At 37.5% G+C, this 9,202-nt stretch overlaps 2 pseudogenes; one reads left to right on the top strand and one right to left on the bottom strand.

Annotated features, from left to right (window-relative positions):
• Positions 1–546: 546 nt before the first annotated feature.
• On the top strand, positions 547–717 carry LOC119805536 (annotated as a pseudogene).
• A 148-nt stretch (positions 718–865) lies between these two features.
• Positions 866–3,647, bottom strand: LOC119805144 (annotated as a pseudogene).
• Positions 3,648–9,202: the final 5,555 nt, after the last annotated feature.

Raw genomic sequence — 9,202 nt, 5'->3', positions numbered from 1 at the left:
TTTACTTCCCAAAGGAGCTCCACTCTTTTGCAAAGGAGAACTGTATTTTGAAAACCAATGCCTGGAAATAATTCTTTTTAATAGTTTGCTAACTGTATCTATATATCTAATTGTATATATCATACTGTATGTATCAGTAGACAGAGCAAGATAATGCATGTGTGTACTAACCCAGAAACACGCATCTATATTTCCCTTTTCCTTTTTTCTTATTTTTTCAAGACAGGGTCTCCCTATGTAGCTTTGACTGTCCTGGAACTCACTCTGTAGACCAGACTGACCTCAAATTCACAGAGATCCACCTGTCTTTGCCTTCTGAATGCTGGGAGTAAAGGTATGCACCGCCTAGCCCTACATCTATATTCTTATGTAGCTGGATGTATATGTCAAAGGCTGTAAGTTCCTTCTGACACCTCCAATTCCAATCAAACACCACAAATATTATTCTAATAGTTTTCTTATTTGAACTGAGACTGACAAGTGTAGCTTTCATCATCTAAAATATATATTGTTTTCTTTCTTCCTCAGTGGCTATCTGAAGGCAAGATGGGTCACCAGAACCTCTAGTGGAGTCATCCACAGAAGTTTGGCCAGGGTTCTTACTCTTTCTGCATCTATTCAAACTGCCATGGTCTGTTACAGAAATTTGGCCTGAATGTGTGTAGCCAGGGTTTTGGTTAGTATGTGAAGGGCATAGGTTTCATTAAGTTGGACTAGGTACTTTCAAATAATTATTCAAGACCCATTGAAAGAGGTCATATTAGTCTCTGTATATAAAAATAGAAACAAAACTTTTTTGAGATTCAACAAGTTAGTTTATCCAATGGCTATGGCATATGACAACAAATGTTTCAAGGCCAACATTCTATGCAATATAGTTGTATTGGTTTGGGTTTTCTTTATCTCTTTCCATGTAGTCCTGATCAATTAGGAATTCTATTCTCTTCTTTAGATCTGCAGGTTTTACTGGAAATTTTAGCTGATTGTAGACTTCTGAAACAAGAAGATTGTGGCTAAGTGTTTTCCTCATCTTCATAATTCGGACAGTCGCAGCATCAATTTGGTATTTGGTATTGTCTATCTTGAAATACTCTTTCTGTAGTGCTTGCTTGTTCTTCAACCATTTCTTTCATTTGGATTTGATTGATCTTAATCCTGAATAGCTTGTGTTTGAAATTGTCATTACAAATGAATTTGTCACCATCTTCGATATCTTTGCCCTTTGGATTTTTAGCCAGAACTCTAGCTTTGCCACAGGCTAGTGACTGCAGTATTCTCCTTAATTCTCCATCCTCTATCCCGGTAGCTTGCTTGATCTCTTCTAAACTTAACTCCTCCCCTTCATTAAACATTAGCAGCACCAGGGTTTGAAAAAGAGAGACCTAAAGTTCTTTTTTTGCCCTCTTTAAATTTAGCTTTTAGCACACAGTGTCCCAAAGTTGACTGCCTCTGGAGTTTCCTGCCTCTGTGTTTGCCTAAGTAAAATGTCTTGAAAATTTCCTGAAGCTTTACCATCTCTGGTGGCAAATGGACCTCCATAGGTACATATGTTGGCCAGTAACCCATTGTCAGGATATTCACAGTTAATTCAATATTGCCAGGTACATTCTGGTTCTGCATATACTGTTTGAACTGAATCATGGTGTCTTTTGAAAGTTCTATGTCTTTAAACATCCCTTCGAGCTTGCTGGTGAATGCAGCTCCACATTTATGTTTCAGTTTAGACAGCATTGATTTTTCAGCATCTACAGATGCACTCTTGCCAACTAATAGGCGTTTGGCTAAATCTTTCTTATAGAAGGCCTCAAAAACATCTTTGCCATAGATAAATCTAAATATAATCATTATTTTATCCAGCATTTTCTCAAGCTCTTCATCTGTAGCTTCTTTATTGCCAGCACGAAGTTTTGAATCTACATACTTAGCTATCAGTTCAGCTGGTTTATTCGGTCTTTTATTAATGAATGTTTCAAATGCTTCTTTCATAGCATTGATAAATTTTTCATTTTTCAGAAAGCAGGTATCAATTATATGGTCAACTTTATCTTTAAAGTCCAACAATTCTTGAACCATGGTTTTATCTTTTTCAGGATTAATACCAATAGTACTTCCAAAAGCCTTGATATACTCAATCCACTGCTGTAGGAGAACCTGAACTCCGCCTTGAACTCTACTGAAGAGCTGATACAGAAGAGACAGATCTTGAATTCGATTTTCATAAAGAAGGTTATTTAAACCTTTCTGAAGTATTGCTGATAAATGTTCACCTAGAAGTTGTTTCTCAACAGAAGCAATTAGTGACTTCTGGGTGGTCTGATCTAAGTAAGTAATAAGTCTGTATGCTTCTTCTAGGCCTTAACACGATGAAGATACTCAGGAACCTCTTTTTCTTGCATTAACTTTTGACCCTCAGCTGCATAAAGCTGGTTAGTTCCTTTCAAAAATCGTTGTTCAAAAGAGTCTTGGTAAATTTGCAAATCAGACAGCACACTTAAAAGGCTTTGAAGTAAACTTCTATCGATTGCTTCACCATTCCCCTCTCTCTCAATCAAGAGAAGGATGCCATCAATTGTTTTTGTCTGAACTTTTTAATCACTTATAATATGAGCCCTAAATAACTCTAATCCCATGTCCCAAATGGAGGGTAGCATGGAATGATGAAGAACATAAGTTCTATCCAGAAATAAAAAAATGTTCCTGATCATTATCATTTGCCTACAATGATTTTACCAGCATTTATCAATCTTTTTTTTTTTTAAGAAAAAGAACACTATCCAATGAATCCTCTCTGAACTGATGAATCTGTGTTTTGATGTGATCTTCACAGATCTGTCTCAGCTGCATATAGAAATTTGCAGAAATCTTGTAAGAACAAAGATTTTCTACAGCCTGGTAGAGTTCTTGTAAATTGTACTTAATTGAAGTACTATTCTGAATAGCTTCCACTGCTTCTTTCAGCTTCTGCCATGTCTCATCTGTATAGTTTTCTGGTAATTTAGGCTTATCTATGAAAATTGAAGGTAAAGGTTTTTTTTTTCTCCTATTGATTGTATTGCTTTAAAGTTCTTGATAACAAACTTCTTAGCTGAGCCAGGCTTGCTGTTAGCAAAGCTAGAGACCGTGGGAGATGATTTAGACATGCCGTTTGCATGGTGCACTGAAGCCATAGTAGAAGAAATTAATATACTCTTATTTTTAAGTTGCTGCTGCTGCTGCTGCTGCTGCTGCTGCTGCTGTGAGGTTGCAGCAGTGGGCGATGATGAGGAAGATGAGGAGGAAGATTCCTCAGCTATTTTCGTTTCAAACCTTACAAAGTCCAGGATGTCTTCAAAACGCAGCTTCTTCTGTATCGTTATGTGGCTGGAAGTGGCCACTGGAACCCCGAGGCAGCAGGACGAGGTTGAAGGGGATGCCGAATCTCTAGGTTGTGGAGGGGTGGAGGAAGAGGTGGAATCAAAGTCTTCTCTCTCGTTACTACTGTTACTGCTGCTACTGCTGCTACTGTTTAACTTTCTCTCCTTGGCAGAGGTGGGCGGAGTGGTGCTGGTATTACCATCAGTGGCTGATCTGATCTCCTGAGCAGCAGCAGAAGCAGCAGAGGGATTGGGGGAAGAAAAACCGGAAGTGCCTGGGCAGACACTTTTCATAGCTCTCTGATCCCAAAACCTTGGGATCCGCTGGACTTGAGGAGGGACGGGGGGAAAGAAACAAAACTTTAAGACTTCCAAAAATATATTGTTACTGGATATATTCAATTTCACTTTTCACACAAAATAATTTTAAAATTACCAACTAATATGTTTATAAGAACTGGGTTTACTAACTAGAATGTGGCATTTGTGTGAAGTTCTTTTTGTCTTTAGTTTTTATGATATCTTGTCAAGACAGCCTCTTCTAAGAACATTTAGATTAAGACTTTTATCCCATATTTTATTTGGTGTGGTTATGATACTCATTTGCAATGCAATTTGGTTTAATTCATGACCATATTCCATTTGGGTTGTGCTTACATCCAGGTTTATATTTTATATATTGGAAGAGAATATGTGGTACATGTTCTTTTTTCTTTTCTAAAATTAAAAGATGATTACATCACTTTTCTCCTGTTTCTTCCCTCCATCTCCTCCCAGCTACCAACCCAAGTCCCCTCACTCTCCAGTTGCTAGCTGTCTCCTTTCTTGATTATTATTGCTGCAGCCATACCTGTATACAGAAATACATGCATGCATGTGCACATGTGTGTGTTAAAACCTGCTGAGTCTGGTTTTGATTTGGTGTGTATATGGTTTCAAAGATTGCCACTCCTGCATTGGACAAAGAAATAAAGGTACTCATCCATGGGAAAGGCTTCTCCTTCTCGCAGCAGTCATTGGTTGCCCATAGTTCTTTGCTTACGGGTGGGACCCCATGAAAATTTCCCTATGAAAAATGCTTCCAAGAGGTAAGCCATGTTGAAGAGTTCTGAGAAGCATAGTCTCCTCTCATCAACTCTAACTTTCTCCCTCTCTTTTCGTTGACCATTTCCTGTAGAAGACGAAACCTTCAGTTTCTACCTTATCTGTGTCAGACATACTTTGCACGAGAAAGCAGATACATGTGCATCTTCTTATATTTTCCTCTTCTTGCAAGAAGTATAGTATGTTATAGATATTCTTTTGCACTTTGACATTTTTGTTGTAAATTAGTCCATGGGAATATCTGTCCTTGTGCTTTGTTTTAATTAGCACTCCATGGTGTAAATACACAATAGCTTATAAAATCCCTCTCTTTTGTATATCATTTGAAATGTTTCCAGTAGCTCATAGTAAGCATAGTTGTAAGAAATCATCCAGTGTGATGTTATATATATATATATATATATATATATATATATATATATATATGGCAGGTATTACTTTAAATTATATTCCCAGCACTAGAATTGCTTTATAAAAAATAAATACAGAAGTACCTGGATATTCTGAAATTTCCAGAAAGATTATACTATTTTGCAGTCCCCCCAGACATATATAATAGTACTTGCATTCCTATGGGGAATGAAATGCATTGCCACACTTCTTAAATTTTGTCAGTCTGACAGGTGAGACTGACCATCTCAATATTATTTTAATTTTCAGTTTTCTAATTAAAATTTAATTGCAAATGAGTTTGAATATCTGTCTATATTTGAGAGTCATATAATCAATTGTTCATGCCTTTTTACACATTTTCTGTTGATTGTGCTTTTGTTCCTCAAGTTTTTCCTTTTAGTTTGACATTTATTTTTATAAATTTTACTTAATTTTAAAGGCTTTATTTTGTTGTGTGTATATGTAGGGGACTCTGCACATGTCTGTGTGGGGTGCCCACAGAAGCCAGAAGAAGGTGTCAAATCCCCTGGAGCTGGAGTTAAAGGTGACTGACATAGGTAATGGAAACGTGACTCAAGTCCTTTAAAAAATAAAAGTGCTTGGAACATCTGAGCCATCTCTCCTGTTCAGCAAAATTTTAATTTTAATTGATATATAGTAATTATATATGGTGATAATGCACTGTGAATTTCAATATTGTCTCAGCTTTTAGTAATTTTATACTAAGGATTTCAGTCTCATTTTGACAATTATCTTTTGGTTTTGCAGTGTCCATGCGTGCATGTGTGTTCAAATGTGTGAGGGTGCACGTGTGTGGGTGGTGTGTGTGTGTGTGGGGTGTGGTGTGTGTAGGTAAGAAGTCAACACTGGCTATCTTCCTCAATTGCTTTCCACCTTGCTTTGTCTAGTCTAATTACCCAGCTTGCTCTGGAGATGCCTTGTGTGTGCTGCTAGTATTACAGTAGTTACCAGCCTTCCCATGTTGGGGCTGGAGATCCAAACTCTGGTCTTCATGTTTATGTGGTAAACACTTTATCCACAAAGCCATCTCCTCAGTCCTGTTTATGAACACTTTGTCATGTAAAACCACTTTCGTTTTATCTGCTCTCTTAAATTAATCTTTTAACAAGTCTTCATCTTGAGTCATAGCTAGAAAACCACTCCTTACATTGAAGGTAAATATGCCTAACTCCCCACCCCACTCCTGCTGTGCGTGTGTGCATGAGTGCGTGCGTGCATGAGTGCGTGCGTGCGTGCGTGTGTGTGTGTGTGTGTGTGTGTGTGCTGTGCTGTGCGTTTCAAGACAGAGTTTCTCTGTATACCAGTCTTAGCTGTCCCGGTACTCAGTTTGTAGACCAGGCTGGCCTCGAACTCACAGAGATCCTCCTGCCTCTGCCTCCCCAGTGCTGGGATTAAAGTGTGTGCCACCACCACCCAGCTTTTTTCCTTTGATACAAGATCTTTCTGTGTGGGCCTGGATGTCCTGGAGTTCACTCTGCAGATCAGGCTAGCCTCAAACTCGGATATCTGCCTGCATCTGCCTCCTGAGTGCTGGAATTAAAAGTGGGCACCATCCATACCTGTTTGTCTATTTGTCTTTAGTTTCATTTTTATATTTAGAGTCCTGATCCATCGGAGTGTACTATTGTAGATGGTGTTTGTGGTGCAAAGAACAGGTTTGCTTTTCTCTTTTTCCAAGTTGGCTCAGTCCCATTTTTTAAAATGCCAATTTTGCCTCTGAGAATTAATGGTCTAGGCCTGTATCAGATACAAAAATTTCACAAATAATTGGTTATATTTATGGACAGAAAGTCTATCTTTCTGCTTGTACACAACTACTGCTTTGCTATAATTCTCAGATTCCTAAAGTACTAGTCTAGTTTTCTGTTTATCTAGCTGTTCTGGGAGGATATTCCTTAATGAACATATTCAAAATCAAATGAGTATCATTCTGTCTATTCAATTCTCTTTCAAGAATGTTTAAAAATTCTCTTCTCATAGAATTTACAAATTTCATGGAGGATTTATTTCTATTATTTAATATTTTTCTGTCAAGTATGGTAGCACACACCAGTAAACCCCACACTTGGGAAGTAGAAGCAGAAGCAGGAGGATCTCTATGAGGAAGAATCAGGTCTAACAGTGAGCTCCAGGAGAGCACAGCTACATATAGAAAGCCTGTTTCAAGCAAAACAAAAAAAAACACAAAAAATCAAAATTTTTAATTTTTAGAATTTTATACATGGGAATTTCTAGTATATTTTATTGGTGTGCTACAAGGTTTTCTTTTGTTTTTAAGATTTGGTCTCACTCTATAGCACGTGCTAGCCAGCCTGGAGCATACTGTTTATAGTTCTGGCTGTCTTTAAACTTTAAATAATTTTATACTAAGTAATATTAGACTATCCAGCCTGCTTTCATCCACTAAGTGCTGGGAGCACAGGTGCATGCTGCCATGTCTGATAGGAGGCATTACAATTTTAAAGAACTTTATTGAGAGATTATTATATGATGAATGGCACCTATTTAAAGTGGATCTATACCTACATCTAAGTTTTCTTGTTGTCCTTCATAAGCAACAATTATGTCATCCCTTCTACTATCCCAACTACCACTCCTAAACAATTGCTATTTTGCTTTCTGTTACTATAATCTACTTTGTATTATCCAGAATTTTATGTGAATGTATTCATATGGTATATATTCTTTTTGCTTCACTTTTTTCACTCAGCACAATTATTCAAAATTCATTCATATTGCATGTATCAATATTTCGTATTATCTCGTTGTTGAGCAGGATTTCATAGACCTGGATATAGCAAAATATATTCATCTGTTGATGGACATTTAGACTGCTTCCACTTCAGGATTGTTATACACTAAACTACTCTAAGGATTCAAGTACACGTATCTGCACAGATATAGGCTTTCATAGCTCTAGGGTAAGAACTTGGAGTAGAATGGCTGGTTAATGAATGGTTAATATTTGAAAAAAAACCTCACACTCTTTTTCAAAGTGTTCTATGATTTTACATGAGCATCCAAAGCATATAGGACCCATAGGCCTATATTCTTTCCAGCATTTGATATGGTTGGCCCTTTTCAATTTTAGCTACCCAACAGATATACAGTGCTATACTACTATAGTTTCAATTTGCATTGCTGCAATGCCCAGTGATGCTGATCTCTTTCATTTGCCTTGTCATTCAATTATCATAATTAGTCAAGAATCTGTGCACATTTTTATCCTCCCATACTCCAAATTTTGTTCTTTTTTTTTTGTTTGTTTGTTTTGTTTTGTTTTTCGAGACAGGGTTTCCCTGTAGTTTCTAGAGCCTGTCCTGGAGCTAGCTCTTGTAGACCAGGCTGGCCTCGAACTCACAGAGATCCGCCTGCCTCTGCCTCCCGAGTGCTGGGATTAAAGGCGTGCGCCACCACCGCCCGGCCCAAATTTTGCTCTTTTATTGGTAGATTCAGAGGTAAAACACAGAATATCTGTTTACTTGGGTAAACTGTAAACATTTCTTGTTTACAGTATTCAGTGAATATTAGGTTAGTTTCAATTTTCATTGATGTTTATTAGAACGCACATCTAATTAATTTTTGTTTTTAAATTTAATTTTATTGTTGTTACCAATTAATGTATATGTGGTGTGTATGTAAGTAATGTTGGCATGCGTATGTCACAGTGCACATGTGCTGGCCACAGAACAACTTGACTTGGTTTTTCCTTCCACTATGGATTCCAGGGATCCACCTAAGGTCATCAAGCTTGGACAACAAGCAGTTCTACCCATTGAGCTATCTCACCTTATTTTTTAAGATTGGTTTCTCTTATCACCTTGCCCAAGTTCACTTAGCACTATTTGGGATTTTGGAAATCTCATAACGTTGTTCATGCTTTATCACTGCCTTCAAATAGTGCTCTTATCTGTGAAGTTTTCACTTTTCTTAACTTGTGTTTGCTAGACTAAGTTTTCACAAAGTTAGTGACTTAAAACAGCACAGTGAATTACCTTGCCATTCTAGAGGCCAGATGTCCAAAGTAAGTCTAATTGTGCTCAAGTCAAATGTCATTAAGCCTCTCCATACTGGCCTCTACTTACATGTCACATATCCTCTGATTGTCACTTCTTGCCCCCTTTGCATAAGAACCTCTGTGATTATTCTGGAACCACTAGATAATTCAGGATAAAATCTTCCCTCTTAGGATTCTAAATGTAAACATGTCTACAAAGGAACACAACACATTCACAGGCTTGGGCCTCACTGGAGGATCATTATTTAACCCTACCGTACCACGCGTAATGCTTTCCATTCTGTCTGAGAAGAACAACTCTTCTTTGTTCTCT

Source organism: Arvicola amphibius, chromosome X, assembly GCF_903992535.2.
Source record: "Arvicola amphibius chromosome X, mArvAmp1.2, whole genome shotgun sequence".
In the NCBI taxonomy this organism is placed as follows: Eukaryota; Metazoa; Chordata; class Mammalia; order Rodentia; family Cricetidae; genus Arvicola; species Arvicola amphibius.
The sequence above is the reverse complement of the archived record's forward strand: the minus strand, read 5'-3'. Positions and strand labels throughout refer to the sequence as shown.